The sequence below is a fragment of the Delphinapterus leucas genome, chromosome 8 (genome assembly GCF_059928025.1).
Source record: "Delphinapterus leucas isolate spDelLeu-1000000601 "Yukka" chromosome 8, BTC_Dleu_Yukka2, whole genome shotgun sequence".
In the NCBI taxonomy this organism is placed as follows: domain Eukaryota; kingdom Metazoa; phylum Chordata; class Mammalia; order Artiodactyla; family Monodontidae; genus Delphinapterus; species Delphinapterus leucas.
The window spans coordinates 775,298-801,584 of record NC_143136.1 but is presented as its reverse complement, the minus strand read 5'-3'; the positions used below and the strand labels follow the sequence as shown (position 1 = coordinate 801,584).

The 26,287-nt window shown below is 45.3% G+C and overlaps 1 protein-coding gene across 3 annotated transcripts in view; it reads right to left on the bottom strand.

Moving 5' to 3' along the window:
• The window catches only part of HDLBP (high density lipoprotein binding protein), a 66,771-nt gene that overhangs the window by 30,227 nt on the left and 10,257 nt on the right, over positions 1-26,287 (bottom strand). For all 3 annotated transcript variants that reach the window (XM_022568197.3, XM_089916088.1, XM_089916089.1), the window contains exon 2: positions 875-939. The gene's annotated coding sequence lies outside the window, so the exon portion shown is untranslated. The remainder of the gene's footprint in view (positions 1-874; positions 940-26,287) is intronic.

Genomic DNA, 26,287 nt, shown 5'->3' with positions numbered 1-26,287 from the left:
AGACACAGATCAACATCTGGATGGTTCTACTAACAACTATCTCAGTTATTTGGTTAATCTGTTATCCTCATGCCTCCTAATGCTTATAAAATGTATCATTTGACAGTAGCTGCAAAGAGCCACTGAAGAGCAGCCTCCCTTGCTCTGTGGCGACAGTGTAACAGCAAGAGGTAGGAGGGGTAGCAGTTTAAGTGCCTCTGACATGCGGTGACTGGTTGTTCTCCCACGTCCGGTCACCCAGGTGTGGGAGGGGACTTGCAGCAGGTGGGACCTGGCCCAAGGGCACACAGTTCCTCAGTTCAGGGCAGGAACCCCGCAGTCTGCCTCCGGACCCCACTCCTGAGTGGCCGCAGTGCTCAGCGAGACTCTGGCTCTCAAAGCCACAGCTCCCTTATTTGGAAAAGGGGCTCACTCAGCACAGGCTGCCTCTCTCCAACTCCAGGTGAGCCCCATGCTACTGCAAAGAGGAAGAACCCACTCTCTTCACACAATTCTGCACCAAGTGTCTTCCTGTACCACCGTGGCAATAAAGCATAAGAGGGTCAAGTAATTTAATAAGAGTTTCTTCACCATTTTTACAACACAGTAAGACCCCTCCCCAAGTTCAAGAAAATTAAACTCTGTATTTCTAAAGAAAAGCAAGATACAAATTCAGATACCCCGAGCAAACGTAATTCACATTTAAGGAAAAAAGATTAAAAATAGATGGAAACCAGATGACACATCTACCTGAAGTATACACACTGCTCCGTGCTGGGAGGTTAGCTACAGTGATTCTCTCTGAAGAACCATTAGAAACTTAAGGATAAAACATAATGAAAGAAGGCACGCACACAGCCCAGGGCCAGGAAGCCTTGAGACAAGACACACTTACCAGCGAAACGGTCAGTAGCCAGAAGGTCCGTCCTGAGGCCGCCTCTGTCAGCCTGCCAGCTTTTTCTGGTGTGGGACAAGGGGAGAGGGAGCAAGGAGAAAACCAGAGAAAAGTTACTTATCTGCATCCTACAACCCAGATCCGTTCACCTCTCAACCAGAAAAGGTCAAAGTATTACTTACACTTTGGCTACTAATACCAATATTAGGCAAATTGCTTGGGCAGAAAAAATGGAAGGAACCCTTTCACTAGGCCATTAGCTTCTTTTTTTTTAAATTAATTTATTATTTATTTTTGGTTGCATTGGGTCTCTGTTGCTGTGTGCGGGCTTCTCATCGCAGTGGCTTCTCTTGTGGAGCACGGGCTCTAGGCGCATGAGCTTGGTAGTTGTGGCTCGCGGGCTCTAGAGCGCAGGCTCACTGGTTGTGGCGCACGGGCTCGGTTCCTCCACAGCATGTGGGATCTTCCCGGACCAGGGCTCGAACCCGTGTCCCCTGCATTGGCAGGCGGACTCTTAACCACTTGCGCCACCAAGGAAGCCCCTAGGCCATTAGCTTCAAACAAACACATTACGGTAAAACCTGAACCATCTGGAACTTCTAGAGGGCAACTTTTCCAGGGACCCAAGGGAATCCCGTAAGTGTATCCCTTTTACATGTAACCATTTTGAAGTAAAATTCTCACAAAACTGATGTTTGTTCTGCTATGTGGCGAGTAATTTTTCCTGTATTCCTCTTATTAATCTATGCTAAGCCAGAAGAAAAAAGGTCTGCAACACTGTGTCATGATCTAGAACAGACTGTGGACCTTGGGGGCTCCAGAGCTTTTTAGGGTGACTGAGGGCTACTGTCTTTAAGAGTTCCCTGTGTATTTTGTAGTTACTTTGTTCTTCTTGCTGTTAGCCTATAAAAGTTCTTCGGTCCCTTCTAATCTACTGGGGACTTAGAGACCAGGCCATAAAATAGCAGGGCTGGAAAGGACCTTCAAAGGCCAGCTTGGGAGGACCAAGGAAAAGGGGTGGGTCACCTTGCCTTGGGGGACTTCAGGACAGTGAGGCTGCCAGGCAGGTTACCAGCCACACCACGTGCGCTTGATGAGGGAGACATTATGACAGTGGTGAGGCATGGGCTAAAATGGGAGAATTCCCAACAGTAACAAGAATACTCTACCTCACTGGAGAGTAACACCCCCAAGTTCTTGCCCATAATACAAGCGTGGTTCAGGAGCTAGGAAGACGGTTCATGGCAGTCAGGGGCGCCTCAGTGGGGTCTCAAATGTCCCAGCTGGGGACATGAACCAGTGGTATAAAAAGAAAAACAAAAAAAAATCTCTCAATGTAGGGGCTTGAGTCACATGGGGGAAGTACTATGAGCCAGAGGCCAGACCCGCTCTGGGGCCCCAGTCCCACCAAACACACAAAGGCACCTGAGACCCAAGTGGAGAAGGTGGAGACAAACTGACCGAGACTATTTTATTTAAGAATTTGCCTCCAACGAATTCTAATCGCAAGTCTCAGTGACTAAGGCAAGGAAGAAAGAAACCCTTTCCATTCAACCAAACTGTCAGAGTAGCACATCCACGCATGGGTCCTGACGGGGTAGAAAAGGTGAGCCCGCCTTGGGGTTCCCAGTGTCCAGGGGGCCCACACTTAGCCCGTCTAGGAACAGGACGGCGGTGCTCCAGGTCAAAGCGCCAACGGGAAGCCAGGACCCAGGCATCTGCCCCGCTCTCCTGGCAACTCCTGACTGCTGACCTGCGACCTGAACAGCCTCCCACGCCAGGTGCCGACATCCCTTATCAAAACCCACTGACACCCACCCTCTAAGAAGCTGCATTCACCCACGTGACCACCATGACGCCCACAACATCTTCTCTGTGCTCCTAACCGACCAGTCCTCTTGCTTTCCTGGACAGGCAAGTCTTCAGTGCCCAGTGACAGCTACGAGGTAAGCCCGCGCAGTGCAGCCACTGTCCACGTCCGCTCCAGCCACAGATTTCTGACGAGAAGCCCCCATGCAGCCCTGGCGTGCCCCCAGCCCTACTGTCAACCTGCCGCCAGTTCAACAAAGCAGCACCTAAGCAGTACTTCAGGTACTCCTTCAGCCCATTCTCCAGCCCCCTTCAGTGACTCCCAAGATGCCCTAGTCCCTTCATCATTTTGGTTGCTCTCAACTACTTTCCATGCAAGAAGCATTCAGATCCACCCAATGCAAATCTCAAACTCTTCTCAACCTGGACTTTAAGTCTTGTTTCTCAGAGTATAAATACCCACACTAAAAAATACACATTTTAAAATACAACTATGTAAGAAAGAACTAGAACCAAAGGAAGAAGGCTAGACAGAAGCAAAGACTCTTCTCTCCTACTCGCCCCCTCCCCAGGGTGGGATGCAGCGGCCGGGGGGGGGCACTCCCACAAGGATGGACGGTTATGCACCAGGGTGCCCAGCATACGTGGCTTACATCTGAAGCTCGGTCCTAACAAATGTACAACAGATTAAATGAAGAATTTTACTTTTTTGCCTATAAACAAGGAAATATAAGTTGATTCCCTTGTAATGTTTTGCCAATTACATATTCAAAAGAGAAAGTCTTTTGCAAAGAGAACTCATGAGTAGGTCCAGGAAGAATTTTATCTCAGTCAACTAACGAGATCTCAGTGCTTTGTTTACCTACTAGACAGGACTGAGTATGTAGGGTATCAAAAAACCACCAGGAAACCCAGGACCTCTGTCCTCTTCTTCCAAAGTTGAAATTATTTACTTTTATCCCCTCAGCAAGCTTGTAAGGAAAAAAAAAATTTCAAAGTCCTTCTCAAGACCCACAAACCAACTGAGAATACGAACATAAAATCCCGATGGCTGCGAGATCACAAAGCATAAATATAAGGCCACCCGCACAAAGTCTACACGGCTGGGGGTAGAAGGCGGGCATTTGTGCGTTTCACCAAGTTCTGGAAGTCGGCACCCATCCTGCAGGAGGAACTTTCGCAGATGCCACCTCAGCAAGGCCCTCCCACAGGCCACGCGAGCCCGCGGGCGGGGAAAGGCTTAAAGGGGCAGCAACGCGCTGGGCCTCCCCGCCTTTCATCCAAATTCGGTACTTTTCCGTAATGCATTTTTCGTCCGTGGACCCTGGGGCACATCCAAGTTGCGCTCCAGCCCCGAGGAGGGCAGCAGGGCCCGGCCGACCACGCAGGCGGCAGCAAGTGGAGGTGAGGCCCGGCCTGCCCGGGACCCGTGCCGCCGTCCCGTCCAGCCCCACCGCCAAGGATGCCCTGCGGGACAGGCCCCCGTCCCTGCCCCCTCCGTTCGGCCGAGCTGGGGGGAGGGGCGCCCCTGCCGGAGCAGGAGGGGGGAGGGGGCAGGGCCCGGCCGCCAACGTCACCGACCTGGGCCCAGGTCGCCCCCCCCCCCCCCGCCGCAGCGGCGGGCGCGCGGAGGGAGCGGGACCCGGACTGGGGTTTGGGGGCTGCTCGGCGGGGCGGTGGGCAGCGCAGAGCCGGCGCCGCGGTACTCGGGAAAGTTTCTCACTCCTCCCGTGCCAGCGCCGCGGCCCATGCGCAGTGGTGACACGTAGCCGCCCCCCCACCCCCGACCGGTCAGGGGGGCGCCCGCGGGAGGAGGGTGGCTGTGCTGGCTGGGGGAGTATCGGCTTGGGGGCGCTGGGGCAAAAGGCGGCCCCGGCCCCCTCCCCCCGCCCGGGGCTCCACGTCGGCAGCCCGGCGCCCCAACTTCCCCGCGCCGCCCCCCGCCCGGCACCCCGGCCCGCGCCGCCCGCTCCGGCCTGCTCACCCCGCGGTGCGCCCGTCCGTCCGTCCGTCGTCCGTCCGCTCGCCGCGGAAGAAGCCGGGACCTTCGCTCGCTCGCTCCCTCTAGGCTGGCTCCCTCCAGGCCGGCGCCCGGGCCCCCGCGGCTATATAGGGCGGCGGCTCCAATCCCGCCCGGACACGTCAGACCACGGCCGCCCCGCCCGCCGGCCAACGCCGCGCCCCCGCCCGCCCGCTGCTCCTACAGCACCTAACTCCCCGGGGGCTCGGGAGCCTTTTACTGGGGGGTGGGGGGTGTCGGGGAGTTGGGAAATCAGTCTCCACCTTCATAAAGCGAAGGCGGGAGAGACTGCAGCTCTAGCATTGAGGTCCCCAATACCGCCTCCCCACCCAAAAAAGAAACAAGACACCTCGAGGTACAACACAAAGGAAATTAACTGCTGGCCCCAACCATCTACAACTTCCAATAGCTGGACAAGCTGGCCTAATAAACTCGCGTGGAAACAAACCCCATGCCCCCAAAGTTCGGAGCACAGATTTCCACTGGCGCACTCGACTGCGGTTCTGCACCTTGTGTCCTTCCCGTCTATAAAATATCCCTACTCTACTCCTTGGCAACCAGTTTAATTCCCTTAAAAATTGTAGACCCCTCTTTTAAGGACTCCACTCCTACAGCTGTGTCTCCAGCCTCACAGCCTAAACAAACAAGAGGAGCAGAACAGAGCCCCTGCCCTCAAGGGGCGTCCACCCTGGTGGGTGAGAGTGGCTTGCAGACAAGCCAGGTCTGCATTCCTTGTGTAATACGTGACAAGGGCCTCGGTTTCTTTTTTTTTTTTTAATAAGGGTACAGGCCTAGTGGAGGGATTTGCACCTCTGATGAAGCAGCCCATAAGTAGAATCCTACATGACATACAGGAGTGCACCACACACTCGGGACAAGGCATGAGCCGGGGCCCTGGCAGGACTGGGAAGGCGAGGTCAGGGTAGAGAGGACCCTCAGGGCCAGGTCAGCTCGCCTGCGGCCATGATACACGTGTTGCTCAGGATGATGGGAAGCTGGGCCAGGGGGGTGGGGGGGTAGTTGAGGGGGAGAAGGCAGGACCTGGGTATTCCTTTCAGTGGAACACTGTCAAAGTATGTACACATGGAGAGGGGGGCGGGGCAGGGCCACAGCAGTTGTTCAGTCTAAAGGTGACAATGGCTTTCCATTGTGGTTGGCAATGGCAGATGCACCAAGTGGACAGATTCCAACAGTAGCACCAGAAGTTTCTTATTAACTGGGCACGGGGAATGACAGAAGTCAAGAACAGCAGGGAGACTAATGAGAAAAAATTAAAAAATAAACATTAAAAAAAGAACGGCAGGGAGGTTCCTGGCTGCCCTCACTGAGATGGAGAGACTGAAGGAAGCCTAGATTGGTAAGGGGAAGTGTGATGCAAAAACTCGGATATGCCGTCTGACATGCCCACTGGATGGCCAAGTGAGGATGTCAAGTAGGCAACTGCATGTACAAGGTGAAGGCTGGGGAAAAGCCCATCACAGCTGACAGAATACGACAGCACTTCATGACATCACTGGGGGAAGAAACCATGGAGCTGAGGACACTGTCATCAAAGCTGTACCTTACGTCACCAGGATGGTACCTGGGCAAGGTGGCACCTCCTTAGACTTGGAAGAATCTCTGTAAGCATCCCTTCCTATGCTATCACTGAAGTTTGGAGGTAGTCTTTCCATGCGGATTAACCAACCAGCAACTCCGACAAGTGCGTTTTGTTATTTTTTGTTTTTGAGGGCTCAGCACTACAGAGGGGTCTGAGAAGGGAGGAAGAGGGGAGGGATTCAGAAAAAGTAGGCAGGTCCACTGTCAAGGAACTTCCAAGGAAGCTAGGAAGTCACCACAGGAGAAGCTCACAGAGTACCTGGTGCACAGGATGCCTTGAAAGAGATGGTTAAAAACATATAATTAGGGCTTCAACAGTGGTTAAGAATCCGCCTGCCAATGCAGCGGACACAGGTTCGAGCCCTGGTCCGGGAAGATCCCACATGCCGCGGAGCAACTAAGCCTGTGCGCCACAACTACTGAGCCCGCGCACTGCAACTAGTGAAGCCCGCGCGCCTAGAGCCTGTGCTCCGCAACAAGAGAAGCCACCGCAATGAGAAGCCGGCGCACCACAACAAAGACCCAACACAGCCAAAAATAAATCAATTTTTTAAAAAACTGTAAAACAACAACAACAACATATAATTAACAAAAGATATGATAAGATCAAATGTTAAATTTGTGCTACAGACCATCTCAGGATGCTTTTGTGCTGATAGTTACAAGCAGCTTCCCTTCCCAGCAAGCTTTACTACATTGAAACTAACAGTCTGCAGAGGCAAATTTTGAGATATCTGGGTCCAGCAATATTCACACAAAATAATGTGCAAACCCCTTATGGCTGCCTCAGAAGGAGAACATCAGTATGTAACATTTGGGTTTTCAGTGTTCAAGGGGACAGGGGAGAAGCTTTGGGGCTCCTCAAGGTAAAAGGTTAGAATAGAGATATCCCCCCCCACACACTTAAAGCCACGATCCCCCCAAAAACTAACCCTCAACAGAAGGTAGGTTCTGGCCCACTAGCATAGACTACAGGACGTTTCCCCACTGGCCAGTGCTGGGAGATGGAAACCCCTCTAGAGCACTAGCAACCATGCACTAGTTTAATTAAGGTTCAGTAAAGGTTTAGGGCTCAAATTCCTACAGCCCCATTTGTCCAAGGCCTAGCCCAAACCTAGAAATTAACAAAACAGAAAGCAACCCCACCTGGGAGGGAATGAACCTCACACCAGGCTGCAAAGGACACCCACAGATCTACCAACACTGTAGAGAAGCTTAAAGTCCAAAGTTCAAAAACTAAGACTGAAAGACGATTAGACTTAAGAACTCCAGGTGACGGAACTATCAGAGGCTATTAAAAAAAAATTTAAAGCGACTAGAGACATAAGACATAAAGTTTACAATTAAAAAAAATCAAGAGATGGAACAAATTAGAGAGGTTAAGAACCTCAGATACAAGGATGAGGAAGTCCAACACATGTCTAATAGGCAGTCCACAGGAGGCAAATACAAAGAATAGAGAAGAGGGACTTCCCTGGTGGTCCAGTGGCTAAGACTCCATGCTTCCAATGCAGGGGGCCTGGGTTTGATCCCTGGTTAGGGAACTAGATCCCGCACGCATGCCACAACTAAGAGTTCGCATGCCGCAACTAAAAGATCCCGCGTACTGCGACAAAGACCCAGCACAGCCAAACAAATAAATAAATATTAAAAAGAAAAAAAAGAACAGAGAATATTGGAAAAATAATGGAGAAAATTTTAGAATGTAAAGATATTACATTTCCCTCCCCTCCTAAAAAGAGACAGAACAGGTGGCCAGGTGGATAATTTGATCTGCGTTTTGGTGTAGAACAGTTGAAACCTCAAAAACGACCAAGACAAGAGCAGACCTTAAGAGCAACTAGAGAGAAAAGACAGGTTACCTATAAAGGAATACCACGAGACTGAGGGCAGACCATGTCACAGCACAATGCCTACCAGAGGACAATGAAATAACACCTATAAATTATGCTGAAGAAAGTTAACTGTCAACTTAGAATTCTTTATCTTAAAAAAAAAAAATTTTATTTATTTATTTTTGGCTGCATCGGGTCTTCGTTGATGTGCGCGGACTTTCTTCAGTTGCGGCGAACAGGGGCTACTCTTCGTTACAGTGCACAGGCTCCTCATTGCAGTGGCTTCTCTTGTTGCAGAGCACAGGCTCCAGGCATGCAGGCTTCAGTAGTTGTGGCACGCGGGCTTAGCTGCTCCGCGGCATGTGGGATCTTCCCAGACTTGGGCTGGAACACATGTCCCCTGCATTGGCAGGCGGATTCTTAACCAATGCACCACCTGGTAAGCCCTAGAATTCTTTATCTTATTTAATATACATTATTACTTATTCATTATGTTATTTTGTATTACTTTTTTTTTTTTTTTTTTTTGCGGTACGCGGGCCTCTCACTGTTGTGGCCTCTCCCGTTGTGGAGCACAGGCTCCGGACGCACAGGCTCAGCAGCCATGGCTCACAGGCCTAGCCGCTCCGCAGCATGTGGGATCTTCCCGGACCGGAGCACGAACCCGTGTCCCCTGCATCGGCAGGCGGACTCTCAACCACTGCGCCACCAGGGAAGCCCTGTATTATTAATTATTAAATAAAAGAGAAAAAAAGAAAATAGGAAGCAAGAGAAGTAAAAGAGAAGCAATTAAAAAGGCAAATAAAGCACAAAATACAATGGAAGAAATGAATCCAAATGTGGCAATAATCTAATGTTAATACACTAACTAGCCAGTTACAAAATCCAGCTATAAGCTATTTAAGAATCCCAAACCATGAGGACATAGACATTGAAAGTAAAGGGATAGAAAAAGTACTCCAGACAACTACCAACCAAATTAAAGCTGGGCTATCTATATTATTTTCCGATAAAATAGACTGCAGGATAAGAAGCATTACTAAGAACAAAGAAGGTCAAGAATAAAAAATTCAATCAACTCTGATCATGTATGTACAGTAATAATGTAGCTACAAAATGTATAAATAAAAACTGAAGGTTACTAGAAATTGATATAGCCAAGATTACAGGGCAAGACTGACTCAACTCTTGGTAACATAGATTACGGAGATTAAAAATGCACAGGATATTAAAGCAATGCAATTAAAACCTACTTTATTGGACTTATATAATCCTTTGCCCAATGATTAGAAAGCACATTCTTTTCAAGTATACATTGAACTTTTACAAAAATTGGTCAGGAGCTAAGGCCCCCCCAAATTTTTTTCCAACAAATGACAAAAAATTAATAAACATTCTGTGATCATAACACAATTAATTAGAAGTCAAGTTAAAATTTTAAAAATCCTGGAAAGTTTAAAACTTGCTCCTAAATAACTCATGGGTCAAAGAAGAAATCTGAAAATATTTAGAATAAAGCAGTTATATATCCAAACTTGTAGAATGAAGCCAGAGTGTTACTTGAGACAAATCTATAATCTTAGTCATCATATTAGTGAAGAGGAAAATGTAAAAATTAGCTAGTCACCCTCTTCTAAAATTAGAAAAGCCACAGAATAAAACTAAAGAAAATAGAAATAAAGATAAGAAATCAATGAAGTAAAAGACATATACCACAGAAAATAAACTGAGCTAAATCTAAAAAGACTAGTTAGATCTCTGGCAGAAATGATCAATAAAAAAAGAGAATAGGTAAAAATAGGCAATACTAAGAATTCAAAGTGGGTCAAAAACTATAACTAAAATAGAGACTTTGAAACATCATACAAGAATTCTACTGAGAAAAGTATTATCAAAAACTTAGATGAAATAGGCAATTTCTAGAAAAGTAAGTTACCCAAACTGAGTCTGTTAGAAATGCAAAGTTTAAATAACCAACACTCTCCAATATTTGAAGAAACAAATATAAAAATCACAACAAAAAAGCAGGCCCAGATGGTTTTGTAAGGAAGCCCCAAGAGACTGTCTTCCCAACTCACTTAAAGCCAGGGAAATTTAATACCTCCCAGACAAGGGTAGCAGGGGAAAAGAATATGTGAATTTCATCTAGGTACTTAAAAGCAAAAGCCTAAAATAATCTAGCAAACTGATCCAGAGATGTAAAAACAAATACGTAATATATAACGATAAAGTCAAGTTTAATCCAGTTATGCAAGGTGGTACAATATCAGAAAAATAAAGTAATTCACCACATTGTTAGCGCTGGAACAAGATGATCTGATCATCTCAAAAACATTCAAATGAAGAACATGACATAGTTTACCCATTCCTGATAAAACAGGAATACAAGGACACATTCCCTAACTCCATGATGGGCACCTACCAAGAGTCCTCATTAGAAGCATTCATATTGGGATCATGAGGAAGGCAGGTTGCACTGAGCATTTTCTATTCAAACCTACACTAGAGATTCTAACCAGGGCAGTAAGGCAGGAAAATGGAACGTATGAGGATTGGAAACAAAACTGCCAGCGTGGGCTTCCCTGGTGGCGCAGTGGTTGAGAGTCCGCCTGCCGATGCAGGGGACACGGGTTCGTGCCTTGGTCCAGGAAGATCCCACATGCCGCAGAGCGGCTGGGCCCGTGGGCCATGGCCGCTGAGCCTGTGCGTCCGGAGCCTGTGCTCCACAACAGGAGAGGCCACAACAGTGAGAGGCCCGCGTACTGCAAACAAACAAACAAAAAACCTGCCAGCGTTCACAGACAATATAACTGTCCAAGTACAAGATCCAGGAGAATCTATAAATGCACTGTTAGAACTAACTAAAGAGTTCGCAGGTTTTCTGGAAACAAGACCAGAACGCAAAATCAATTATGTTCCAGAACACCAGCAACTATTAGAAATAAATTAATGGGAAAGTAGAATTTATGGAGAGTATTGTAAAAACCTTTGTCAACATACAGGAAAGACCAAAATAAGTGGAGAAATGCCACATTCACCTATATAGGAAGACTTAATCATACAGAGTGCAATTCTCCTAGACTAGAAATTCAATGCAAATGCAACTTAAATCCCAAGAGAGGCATGCACATGTGTGTATAATTTTATAACCAGATTTTATACAATTTTCATTTATACAATATTTCTATATACATTTATACAAAATATTTAATATATAATTTATATGTATACAACAACTTTTATACAGAAGATCAAGGGCCACAGACAACTCTGAGGAAAACAAGGTGGGGAGGATATGCCCTCCCCAATCCAAGATTTTCAGCTGCAGTAATTCAGGCAGTGTGTGCTTGTGCAGGAGCAGGGGCAGAGGACAACGAAGCAGGTGAGAAAGCCCAGATGTGGACATAACAGACAGACTCATTAGAGGTGACCTCCTGCATGGACTACACAATCAATGCCTCCGGGAAAACTGATTATTTACATGAGAAAAACCTAAGTCCTTACCTCACACCACTCACAAGGCCAGTTAAGGCTTGAGATGCAAATACTGTGAGCGAACCCCCTCACTTCTAGATATATACTACAGGAGAAAGCTGTCCCACACGAGTGAGAGAATCATATACAAGAACCACATCACAGCCAACAACTGTAAACAATCTGTCAACAGATGAACATGGACAGACAAACTGAGGTGTGTAACCTAGGCTACTTACCCTCTTTGCTTTACCTACCTACCTGACAGGAACCCCTCCAAGCAGGGTCACGTTGATGGGGGTCAGGGGGCATCGCTGGGGCTGTGGGAGTGCTCAGGTCTGATACTCCCTCGGCAGCCCTGCCACCCTGTGGGAGACTGGTGCTAAGGGCGGGGGTGTGGAGCACAGTTTGCTCTCCCACACTGTGTGGTGCTCAGGTTTGGGCAAAGAGTATGCCTTCATCCTTTTTTTTTTTTTTTTGCGGTACGTGGGCCTCTCACTGTTGTGACCTCTCCCGTTGCGGAGCACAGGCTCCGGACGCGCAGGCTCAGCGGCCGTGGCTCACGGGCCCAGCTGCTCCGCGGCATGTGGGATCCTCCCGGACCGGGGACACGAGCTTGCGTCCCCTGCATCAGCAGGCCGACTCTCAACCACTGCGCCACCAGGGAAGCCCCTTCATCCTTCTGAAATATACTAGTAAACTCCTTCTGTGATTAAGCTTATTTATATGTAGCTATAAATATAAACTGTAGTGTTGACCCACGTTGACTGGTAGTGCATTCTAATACTGAACACCTAAAAACTAGGTTCCTTTCTTTGGCTCAGAGATAGTGTTTATTACCATATGTATGTTCAACTGAGCAGCTTTGTTCCCCCCAAATATAGTAGTACAAGTTCAGACGAGAGAGAAACAAATACCTGTGGTCCATGTTTTCCTTTACCTGGCTTTACTCTTTCTCCACTAATTCTATCAGCGTCACTTCTTTTCAGGAAGTGACAGAAAGGGTAACTTAGAATTTTCTTCAATGACATGTATTTCTCCATAACGTGAAAATAGGTAACAACTAAGTTTTAGCTAAGTCATGACAGGTGTCTCTAGTGAGAAGAGGCTGTGTAATTAACACCACACCTGTCGTCAGGACAACTACGTTCAGAATCTTGCCAGATACTACTTGGGTCACCCCGGCTGGTTGTTTATGCTCTGACTTTCTACGTTTCCCACCTCTATCAACTTCTGAGGGCTTTGTAAATTGTTAAAAAGATCAAGGAAGATAATCTGCTCTATAGTAGGTATCCCACTGTTTGGGGATATTAGTGTTTAATTCCACTAAATGAACAACACATCACCATGTTCCACTAAATGAATACTCTAGCACGTTAATTTTACAAATACTGAAATAATCAGCAATATCTTTCCACAGATGAGTAAAGAATAATATTTATTTAGAGCCTAAATCAAGAACAAGTGTCAGATAAATACACCTTATAACTCTTTTTAAAAAGCAGATGGGACAAAGGTTAGTTTCAAAAGAGTAAGTGAATGGATTTCCACAGAAATGAAATGAAACCACTCTATAGAGCCATGCTGGCCAATACGTCCTGGCGATGTGTGTCTATGGACACTCGAGACCTGGCTAGTTAGAACTGATACAGACTGTAAGGCTAAAATATACATGGGTTTTGAAGACTTAGTACAACAAACACAATGTAAAACATCTTATTAATGATTTTATGTTGATTACATGTGGAAACGATAACATCTTGGATTAGGTTAAACAATATATTATCAAACTTAAATTTCACTTGTTTCTTTTTACATTTTAAAGATGGAAACCAGAAAATTTTAAATTATACATGTAGCTCTTACTGAACAGCAGTGCTATAGTCGGTTTTCCAAATCAAGGCAGAAAGGAACGTAACCTGACAAAAAGTTTTTATTAATAAACTTTATAAAACAGTCTTAAAAGAAGAAAATCTCAAGTCATTTTTTTTTTTTTTTTTTTTTTTGCGGCATGCAGGCCTCTCACCGCTGTGGCCTCTCCCGTTGCGGAGCACAGGCTCCGAGTGCAGGCTCAGCGGCCATGGCTCACGGGCCCAGCCGCTCCGCGGCATGTGGGGTCTTCCCAGACCAGGGCATGAACCTGTGTCCCCTGCATTGGCAGGCGGACTCTCAACCACTGCGCCAGCAGGGAAGCCCTCAAGTCATTTTTTACAAATCTCCTGTTTATAATGAATAAATTTAGAGTAGGGGAAAAAATACAAAATGGGTACTTGTCTTAGTCACGAAAGTATCTCCTCTACCACAAACACCCAGGGGCACATGGTAGAGGGTATAGTCTCAAAGATCTGAGAAAGAAGTGGCCAAGTGTAGTTTACAGTATTTCCAAGCACTCTAACAACCCATTAAAAAAAAAACAGCAAAAGATACAAAAATCTTCCATGGAAACGCAGGAAACATTTAATTTGTACCAAAAAAATAGATTTCAAGGTAGGATGAGACTCTTTCACCTCTCAAATTGGCAAAAATAAAGTATGAGGACAGAAACGGTGTGAGCATACTGGTGTGGCTGGAAGAAGAATAACTGAGTGACCTTTCTGAGGAGCAATCTGATTACACACTGTAATTTAAAATACAAATTTTGGGCTTCCCTGGTGGCACAGTGGTTAAGAATCTGCCTGCCAGTGCAGGGGACACAGGTTCGATCCCTGGTCTGGGAAGATCCCACATACCGCAGAGCAACTAAGCCCGTGCACCACAACTACTGAGCCTGTGCTCTACAGCTCGCGAGCCACAACTACTGAAGCCCATGAGCCACAACTACTGAAGCCCGCGAGCCACAACTACTGAAGCCCGTGAGCCACAGCTACTGAAGCCCGCTCGCCACAGCTACTGAAGCCCGCTAGCCACAGCTACTGAAGCCCGCTCGCCACAGCTACTGAAGCCCGCTCGCCTAGAGCCCGTGCTCTGCAACGAGAGGCCACCTCAATGAGAAGCCCACGCACCCCAATGAAGAGTAGCCCCAGCTCAACGCCAACGAGAGAAAGCCCGCGCAGCAACTAAGACCCAACGCAGCCAAAAATAAATAAATTAATTAATTAAAAAATAAGGAAATAAAAGTGAAGAGAAATGTTTCTGTGAACACTAAGTTTACCACATTGAAATTCTCAACAAAGCCAGTTTGCTTTAAAAAAAAATGTCAGGTGAAAAAAAATCTTAAAACCCTCAAGGAATCCTGCGTTCTAACTGCTTTATTAAGTGTCTTAAATTCTTGATCTGATGGTGAATGTCCTAGATGACGTATTATATGAGCTTGGTTTATGCAAGAAGAGATTACGTAGGATACAGTCAGCAGACACTCAAGTACACACAGCCCTGCATCAAATGATTGGTGAATGAGCAAAAGTTCCCCAACTACACCACATACCCAGTATCCGTGTCAGTAAAGGGGCAGCTCTATGTTATACCAATACGTAACCCGTGGTGTTAGAGAGACACGTTTGTCTATGCAAAAATAACTCTGGAAGGACACTCAGGCCACTGAGGACACAGAGTTCTGTGAAGAGGAGAAAGAACAGGAGCACAGAGTCGGGTACTGAGAAGTGTCAGGGCCACAGGGTGAAGGACGGGGGCTGCACTTACTGACTCGAAAAGTCAGCAATTTTACTGTTAAGTTGGTAGGTGAGCATACATAAAAGCATATATTTCATATACCACTTACCAAAAAAGTGTGTTTTATTTAACAGGTACAGAAATTATGGATGGACATATGCTAAGTGTTCACAACAGTGTATATGGGGAGTGTGGGGGGGAGAAGCTGTATTATATGACGCGCCTCACTTTCTCAAGAGAGATACTTCCACTTGGAGGGAAACAAAGGTGCTATTACGTGGCACTAGCTACTATAAATGAGTGGAAGCCTGAGTCACAAGGATTTTCTTTTCTGTTTTATTAGACCATGTTACCAGCAAGAAGTCTGAAGTGAGCTTTTTTGTGGTGAATTTCTTTGTGGAGGATGAGCTTTCCGTTAACCCATTAAAGCCCTTGGGAATCGGAAGGCACCTGCGAGCTGTCTCTAAGTGTCTGGAGGGCAGCACAGAAGACCGATCTCTGCCAGCAGCCAACAGCACAACTAGGAACGAGTACAGACACCTTTCACCTCAGCACAAAGACAAAGGTCCCCGAGGGAGCACACCTCGCTGGATCTGCGCCCTGGAAACCTAGGCAGAGCACTTCCCACCCGGTGACGTGCTCCCCACTGGGCGACTGTCTGGATTAGATGACTCCTTAGGTCTCCGCCTTGACACGTGTCCTTGTGTCCTTAAAGAAACCAACCACTGCTTCTAGGGAAGTGCATCGTGAGGTCTCTGAACACCATGCTTCAGAGCAGCGCCTCCACACACAGGCTTGGAGGCCCACCCTCCTGCCTCAACCTGGAGGGCGTTTCTGGGAAGAGAAGGATGGGATGGAACGGCCACGGAGGAGGGCTCTGGCTGGCTCTCCCCCTCAGTCCTACAATTAAACTACAAGAAACAAAATAATTCCAAGTTTGACCTAGGGCAATATACGTGAAGGTGTTTTTTTCTTCCTACAATTTACATAGAAAAGTTCCATGAGCTAGAATGAGCTTTTAGCTCGTGTTTATAAAAAACTTTGCAATGGATACAAAGCTAGCTAAAGCTATGGGTGGATACTTAAGAATTAGAACCAGTCCTGTCCAAATAGAAATGAAATGCTTTTCTACAAAGGAAGAAACAAACATCAGAAACATCAAGTCTTCGGACTTTCTCCTCTGCAGGGTGTTAAGCCTCCGTGGGCACTCAAGTGCCATCTGCCTGGTGACACTGGGCACATCACACATCTTCAACTGACCTGTTTCCTCGTTTGTCAGACGAGGAGATGGGATTCCATCATCTCTTCCAGTACTACCTTTCTGAGTCTCCCAATTTAAATCCCTTTAAATCCCTCACTTTGGGATTTAAAGACCTCCTAGAAACCCTTAATGATACAGCTGTCCCCAACCCCTCAAAGAACTAATTCAACATAAAGGCACAGTAATACAAAGTACAATGTACAGGGACTTCCCTGGTGATCCAGTGGTTAAGTCTCCATGCCCCCAATGCAGGGGGGCCGGGTTTGATCCCTGGTCAGGGAACTTGATCCCACATGCATGCCTCAACTAAGAGTTCACACGCCACAACTAAAGATCCCACACACCACAATGAAGATTCCGCACGCGACAAGGAAGATCCCCCGAGTGCCACAACTAAGACCCGGCACAGCCAAATAAATAAATAAATAATTTTAAAAATTTAAGCATTAAACAGAAACGAAACAAAATACAAGGTACAGACCAAAGCAGAGATATTTAATCTCTGTCCTGAGTCAAACACCTGAGATCCAGGACTCAGGGTAGACCACCATGCTGTAAGAGCATCTGGGGTGCAGGACCTTAGAGGTTTCATCTGTCAACAGAGAAGGCTGGACAGGGCACGAAAAAACTGTTAACCCTCCCACTAGAAAACCGGTAACAACCAAAGAGGGGAGGAAGAGAAAGACAACCTATCTCTGGCTCCACAGGGAGCCAAGGATGGGAAGCAGGTGGGCAGCAGGGCCCTCATCAGCATGGTGGTGCCAGACTAAGGTGAACGCACAGAGGCCAACTCCAAGCAGACACGAAGCACCCACTTGGGATGAACTCTAGCTACTGTGTGAAGAAAGAATTGTGGAAATGCAAGAGCAGAAAAAGTGAGAAATAAAAAGCTGATGAAGTCCGGAAGTAACCACAAATTCCCTAAGGAGGAGACTGACTGGATAAACCATGCTATGTCCATGCAACAAAATAACAGGCGGCCTAAGAGGCATGCATGGCAAGATCTCCATGCACTGTTACGCATGGTCTCTAGGGACAAGGTTAGTGAGAAAGGGCGAAGGAGGCAGGAGGTGCAGAGTAAGCTACCTAACTCCAAGAAAGTGTCGGAAACACCAGTGTACCTATGTCTGCTCGTATTTGCAAGAAGAAACAATGGGAGGCAACACTGGGAGAAGAAAAGGGAGGAGGGACAGGGATGGACACAACTCATCTGAATATACCACTGAGTCCCTCTGCCTTTAGAACCATATAAATCAGAGAAGAACAAACTCTAAAAACAAATATGTCCTGCTTCTCTGTCTTAATGGTGTTTACATGGTTGGGTTCAGTTAACATTTATGGCTCAACGAATTTTCACTAAGGATTTGCATAGTTCTCTGTATGTTTATTATACTTCTTTAACACTTTTAGTAAAAAAAATTGAAATGAACCTAAATAACAATGTCACAACAGTGGCGCAAGCATCACAGAAAAACATAACTTTAAAACACAGTAACTTGACAGTATATTCCAAGTGGGATATAATCTAATAACATCAGTTACTATTACGCTAAAAATATTTTATGTTGTAGGATAAGGTTAATATCCTTAAAAAACAATTTTCAGCATTAGCAAAAACCATGTAGATTTTTATTTGAATTGGAAATATCTATACTCATGATCGGTTCCTAGGCCTGTCTGCTACGAGAAGCAATGCAGCGGCACTGGGCACCCTGAGCACACAGACTGTGGCAATCAACACCATTCCCCACTAAAAGGAACCAGGCTCCTTGGAAAAATAGCTGAGTCCAGGTCACAAGATGGGACATCTCGCTGTGGCAAAGAGCAAGGAAGGAGTCACAGACTAATGGGGTCACGTCCAAAGAATACAGAAGCCAACTGGGGGGAACAATATAAGCATCAAAAATTGGCTTCAATGGGTTGAAACACAGTTACATGCACATCTACAAGTTTATAATACTACGGGGGGGAAAGCAACAAAAATGCATTGTTGCTTTGGAAGTTGCTAGTCCAAACATATTCTAAATATGAATAAAGCAAAGAAATCATTTCTCCTTTCTCTTCAGGAGGAATTGTATTTTAGAGTAACCAGAATTGATCAGGGAAACCTTCTTCATGTAAAAATGTCAACAAATAAATGTAGAAACAGATAGCCAGGTACTTAGCCCTGGAACCTGTGAATGTTACAAATGAATAAGAGTTAAAGTTAAGAATATTGTGATGGGAAGATTATCTTGGATTATACAGGTGGGACCTAAATGTAGTAAGTATCCTTAAAATCATGTGCTTTAAAGATGGAGGAAAGGGCCGCAAGGAATGCAGGCGGCTTCAAGAAGCTGGGAAAGGCAAGAAATGGATTCTCCCCTAAAGCTTCCAGAAGGAAGCCCTGCTGACACCTTGACTTAACCCCAGTGAGACTGGTTTCAGCCAAGTGTGTGGTAATTTGTTACACCAGCAATAGGAAACTAACACACCAATGAAACAGTGAATATAAGCAAAAAACAGTGAATATAAGCAAAAAAACAGTGAATATAAGCAAAATGGCTATTAAGCCCCTTAGATAACTGGTTGATAAAAAACTTTATAATGAGGGACAGAATCAGCCTTCAGACACTTCATTCACTGATCACTTGTAACATAACGGAGAAAGACAGCCAGACATTACACCTCCTGGTATAATGCAATATGAAGTACACAGCACAATCTATGATGTGTTCTTGACACCCTCCCTACACCAGCTTTGCCAAAACAAACAAACAAAAAACCCCAAACCCAAAACAAATAACCACCCCCAAACCAATTAAGCATCTAAACCTAGCTACCAGTTTACAGAAAATATGTGGATCAGAGGAATATACCACATGCCACCACAACAATACAAGCAACCAAATGCAGAATGTGGGAAAACCCACAGCACAAATGGCCCCGCTGCTTTCATAAACAAGAAAAGGGATTGTTACAGATTTTAAAATTGTTTACATTTTTAATGCAGTGTGGACACTTTCTGTGGGTTTTCTTTGACTCAAACAAACCAAGTGTAAAGACGTATTTTATGACATTTGGAGAAAAGTGAACACAGAATAGATACTGGATGATACTAACAAAATATAGTTAATTTTGCTAGGTAAAATTTCTTTAAAGCCCTCATCTACTGAAGATACATGCTGAAGTATTTACAAGTGACATGAAATGTGATATTTGCTTTAAAATACTCAAACTCAAAATTAAAAGTATGACAAGTGCGGAACAAGCAAGGAAAGATAAAATAAAAATGGCAAAATGCTGACAACTCTTAAAGTTGGGTGACAGGTATATGAAATATCAATATTCTCTCCTATTTTGGGATATGTTTGAATGTTTTCCTAACAAAAAGGTGTAAAAAAAGAAAAAGATCAAAGAGCACTACTTATCAGGGCATACAGGATGCTACCAAAGCTATACTCTGAGGATGAGTCAAACTTGTAAATTTTATTATAAGAAGAAATGAAGATCAATGAGCTAATCAGCATTCAAATCAAGATGGAAAGAGAAAATCAAAGAAAGTACATGGAATAAATAAACGAAGAACCGGTGAAATAGAAAACAAAAACTAACAAAATACAGCTGGTGTGGTCAATCAAAACCAGAATCAGTTTCTCTGAAAAAATAAATTAAAGAGCAATTAACTCTGTCAAGTCTGATAAAGACAAGGAAAGAGCACACAAAGAATACAAGTGCACAATGATATAATATTATCCTTGCCTGGTACTGAAATAAGAAGTGTTATAAATGGCAGTAATTATATCTTCTGGTAGTTCGCAAGGAAGTAGGAGCTTCTTTGCCCCATGAATTATTTTTGTATCTCACTGGCATCAATTGGGTTCTGAGCCCATCAGAGGACCAATAACTATAGTCAAGGGGCCAAGGGGATGGAATATGTCTATTAGCTACAGCCAATCAGGGTCCACCCAAGCAGCTGGGCCATTTCAACCAAAACACATGGCTTGTACATGGTAAAAAGGGGGGCTCTCCAGAGGAAAATTAGGGCACTGCTTTGCCTCCCCAAAACAATGAGTGGGTGCTGCACAGAAAAGAGATTATCAACTACAAAAGAGTTTACAAACATATAAAATTTTAAACAAAACACCAGCACAGTAAATCCACTCTAAATTTAGAGAATAAGGCACCGTGACTAAGTAGGTCTGTTCTAGGGATGCAGTAAGGATTCAATATTAGGTAATGTATACATCTCACATTTATAGCTCAAAGGAGGACAAAAAAACATATATACGTGACTGATAGATGGCCATTTAAAAAACATCCGTCTGACTGATGAAATTCAAGCATCTATTCCTTGCTTCCCATGGAATGTAACTTCAGGAATAGAAGGAAATGGCAATACGAAGAGTATTTCCCAGAAGTAAAATGTATCACAATTAGTGAAAGGCCAAAATTATCCTATTAAAGTAAGTAACGAAACAGCAAAGACGTCTACTGTGGTCAAAGACTGTCACACAATCTAAGGAGAAATAATTACGCTAAGACACAAATGCCACTATTTGCAGATGACCATCTGTCTAGAAAACCCCTCTACTATAATGAAAAGCTAGGAAAACTGAAGGGAAATTCAGTGTTAGCAAAACAACACACACACTAGATGCCCGAGTCATGGAGCAGTTTCATCATCCAGGACACTCATCACAGAGATGTCTGTTTCCGCGCCCCCCGCCCCCCCCCCACCGCAAGTCCATCTACACCCTCAAGGAAATGCCAAATAACATCTGCGGTAGGCTAAACAATGGCCACCCGAAGACGTCAGGTCCTGATATTTGGAATTTAAATGTTACCTTACCTGGAAAAAGTCTTTCCAGAAGTGCTTAAAGATTACCCTGGATTATCTGGATGGGTCCATTACAAGTGTCATTCTGAAAGAGAGGCAAAGAGACAACACAGAGGAGAAAGCTTATATGAAGGTGGAGGCAGACACTGGAACACACAAGCCAAAGAAAATGGGAGCAGCCACCAGAAGCTGGAAGGGGCAAAGGACAGTTTCTCCCCTAAAGCCCCAAGAAGGCGTGTGGCCCTGCCATATTTTACATTTCTAGCTCCAGAACTGTGAGAGAATAAATTGGTGTTGTTTTAAGCTACTAAATTTGTGGTAATTTATTTTCGCAGCCCTAGGAAACTTAACACAACGTCCCCGTAGGTTTTGTTTTTCAATATATACACTGTAAAAAAGACTCCCAAATTCACCTAAAAATAAAATTGTTCTAGGTTATTTGGAAAAAAAGAAAAAAAGGGGGAAAAAGAAAAAACATTCAACCTGAAGTTAAGTAAAGCACACCATAAAGCAACAGTAATTAGTACTTGGTGGTTTTTGCTAAGGAAAAAGAAAAACTCATGTGTATCTATGAGTTTAGCATTTGAAACAAGTGCCATTTCAAATCAGCAAGGAAGGATAGACTAGGCAGTAAACAGCGCTGGGCCCATTTGCAATCCATTTTGGAAAAAATATAAAGGTTGATCCCTACCTCACACCATATGCCAAAATAAAATTTCAGCTGGATTAGAGATCTGGCCATAAAAAATCAAGCCTTGAGGAATTCAAAGACTGGGGAGAAAAACCTATGATTTGAGGGTGCAAAGGCCTACTGATAACACAGACTGTAGACATCATCAAGGAAGATACTGACTCATTTGACCCTTTTAGAGCTTAAGAATTTTGTACAGTAAAGGCTATCATATAGAAGTTAGGACACAAACAGAGTTTTTCTCTGGTTGGGAAACATCTAAATAGACTAGGACCTATCAACACACAGTTCATGGAAAACTAAGACATACGGCACATAAACCCATGAACAGGTGTGTTCATCTTCATTCTGCCCTTATACTATGAGATCTACAAAGATGAACAGAAGTGATGCAGATTTTGAAATGGTGAGGAAAATTGGCTTCTCTATCGTTGAGGATGTGTAACATTAGAAGGCAATTTAAGAGCACAAATAATCGGGCTTCCCTGGTGGTGCAGTGGTTAAGAATCTGCCTGCCAACGCAAGAGACTCAGGTTTGAGCCCTGGTTCGGGAAGATCCCACATGCCGTGGAGCAACTAAGCCCGTGCGCCACAACTACTGAGCCTGTGCTCTAGAGCCCATGAGCCACAACTACTGAAGCCCGCCCACCTAGAGCCCGTGCTCCGCAACAAGAGAAGCCACCGCAATGAGAAGCCTGCACACCGCAACGAAGAGTAGCCCCTGCTTGCTGCAACTAGAGAAAGCCGGCACACAGCAACGAAGACCCAACACAGCCAAAAATAAATAAAATGAATTTTTAAAAAACCCACAAATAATCGACATACCCATAATCCAATTCAGTGATAACACTCCAAAGAACCTACTCTCCAGAAGTACCTGCACAAGAACACAGAAGGCATAGGCATAATAGGTATAAGAAGGCTCATAGAAGCATAGTGACATGCAAAGAACTGGAAAAACACAACTGTGCACCAGTGAGATAGTGGTAACTAACTACACAGTGACGCGTCGATACCACACAGCAGGCATCACCAACAATGAAGCGATGGCTCAGGGAACAGCCTTGAAAGGGCAAAAAGACAGTGCACAGAACTTTATTTCTAGAAACTGGGATATGAGTTCCACAAAACGGGGTGTCCACATACCTAGGGTATCAGAGGCTGAGTGAGATGAAGAGAGCAGAGGGCACCTGTGCAGAAGAGGGGGCAGCAACAGGAGACTGGGAACACACACGGTGACTAATCAAATAAGTAAATATATTAGGGACACTGGCACCTAGGATTGTCACTGTTGGAAAAGGGAGCTACCAATTCAGAAAGGGAGAGACTGGAACGAACCCTGTGGTATTAGATAGGAACCGAGGTTCTGAAATGAACTCGTGTCTTTCAACATACAGAGATGTAAAAACAAACATGTGTTGTAAATACACAGGCATCTGTATATCTGTGTGTGTGCATGTATACATGTATGTGCACACACACCCCCACACACACACTCCATCTCTGTCCACTAAGAGGGCCTGAGTGCATTAACACCCCAACAACAGCCCAACTGGTGCCCACATTCTGCTTCTCTGAGTACCAACGGTTGTAAAATGGAACCGGGCCTCCTCAAAGAAAAGGCTGATTTCAGGTCTGGGGCAGGAAAGCATTGTACATGAAGAGCCCAGAGTACCTTGCTGTACCAGAAAGCAAGAAGTATTAAATGAATGATGGGGACTTATCCAAGCAGCTGGCTTTAAGGGGCTCCCACTGGCCAAACATGGGAAAATACGAACATCAAAATAAATAACGATAATAAAAGATGACAGTCAACTGAATAAAATGGGAAGCTCTTAGCCTGCACTGATATAAATGAGCAAATCGAAAGTCTGATAGGAACAGATACTTAGTTTCAAAAGCACCTCCCCCCACAGTATACTTATTAATCACAAAGACTTCACAGTGGAGAAGCCTGGCAGACACCACCTTTATCAAGTGAGCCAAGCGGGCACCACTGGTAACGGGACAAATCGAAATCGCGCCCCATCTGATACAATGCCAAGAGAAGAACCCAGCACTCCTTCTGTGCTACTCCAGCCGAAGATGCAAAACCTGAATCGAATCAAAAGGAAACAGACAAACCCACTCTGAGGGACACTCTGCAAACTAACTGCTTGTGGTCAACAAGTGTCAAGGTGAGGAGAGTCAAGGTAAGATGGGGCAAATGCTCCAGTGTAGGAGAGGCTAGAGACCTGACAAGGAGTGTCAACACAGGGCTGTGAACTGGGTCTTTCTGGTGAGGCGTGAACTGGTCTGAAGGTAGCAAAGTATTCATGTGTGTGAGCGGTTGTGCTAAGCATCTTGTTTGCAGGAAACACACTGAAATAGCCAAGGGTGATGAGGTTTCATGTCCCCAAGTTACTTGCAGGTGGTTCAGAAAAAAGTGTTTTGTACCATACTTGAAACTGCTCTTAAAGTATGAGAGTTAAAAAACATTTTTTTTAAATAGAGGAGAGTACTAGTTTTGTAATTAGAAAAAATAAATGCCTTAATTTGGAAATAAACACACTGAGGTAGGAGGGGGTGGCAAATGACAGCGACCATCCAACTCCAAGTCAAACCCAAGTTTAATAATGTATATCTGACTATGAGTTCACCTATTTACATCAGGGCACTTCTCACTCACATTTTATGGAGCATAACAAAGTTTTACCTAAATTTTATAATACTGTGATGACACTAAAGCCTGTTACACATCATTTTATCAAAGTTCATGAAAGCAGATTTTTATTTTATTTTTTTAAATTTTTAAAAATTTTCTTATTTGTGATTTATCTATTTAACTACCTATTTAACTATCTATTAATGTCTATTTATTAACTTACTTATCTATTTACTTACCTATCTATTTATCTGTTTACTTATCTATCTATCTGCCGCACCACCGCAGGCATGTGGAACTTTCCCAACCAAGGATCAAACCCGAGCCCCCCGCAGTGGAAGCATGGAGTCTTAACCACTGGACCATCAGGGAAGCCCAAAAGCGGAATTTTAAACCATCAGACAGTGTCAAGAAAGCTGCTGACAGCGCCACGTCAACATGCTGAGCAGCACGCCCCAAATGACGTCAGGGTCCACAGCGGGACTCCCCGCCGGCTCCTGCAGAGGAGGAAGGAGGCCTGTGGGAGAGCAGAGGTGCTCCGAGAGCTTTTCAGACACCACATGCAGAAGGAGCACAAGGGACGTGCCCATCTGAGCTAGCCAACAATCACAGACTGTTCTCTGGGCAAGAAGCAAAACTCAGAGACACCAGCAGCTGGAGCCAGCCATGCCACGTAAGGGACCGTGGCCCAAGGAGAGGGGAGCGATATTTAGGCTGGGCAAAGAGACTGACCACTCAATCAGCAACGGCTTAGGGCTTCCCTGGTGGCGCAGTGGTTGAGAGTCCACCTGCCGATGCAGAGGACACGGGTTCGTGCCCCGGTCCGGGAGGATCCCACATGCCGCGGGGCGGCTGCACCCGTGGGCCATGGCCACTGGGCCTGCGCGTCCGGAGCCTGTTGCTCCGTGGCGGGAGAGGCCACAGCGGTGGGAGGCCCGCGTACCACAAAAAAAAAACAAAAAACACAACGGCTTAAAAGAGAGAAAAACCCTCACATACTCCTACCACTTCAGGACTGGGGTGAGGAGATAACAAGACAAGCAAAGCTAACTTTGTGAATTAAAACAGTCCTATAAGAAGCCTTCTAATGCATATCCAGTAAGTTCTAAATAGCCTAAAACCAAAATCATACACCTTCAATAAAGCCATATACCAACTGACACCAAAAACCTAATTACTATACAATCCTGTGAGATTTTATGGAAATTCCCACAGATCACCACTGAATCCTTCACATGCCATTTCTTCCTTGAAGATTTGGTCCTAACACTACCCACACAGTGTGGAACCATCCAGAAGAAATCAAGGGCTGGAGGTTTACACACACTCTCTCCAACTCAGCGGCATCTCTGGCAGGCAGGCATACCTGAAGCCCCAAGCAACCAAGGACGAGAAGATGAGGATGTCACGCCACGCTGCTCCAAAAGCAAAGGCATGTCTCACGGGTCAAAGGAAAGCCAACCCGTGTTTTCAAAGATCAAAAAGAGAGTGTTGCCTTTCCCAGTAACACCATCGTTTCCTCCCTGTCCAGTCTTTCAGAAAAGAGCTACACTTAACCCAATCTCAAGGGCACACAGTGATCATCTCCAGCACCTGTGAAATTAAGGGATGGCTCCAAACAGCAGCAACCCTGATGGGTCACCTGGTCTGGA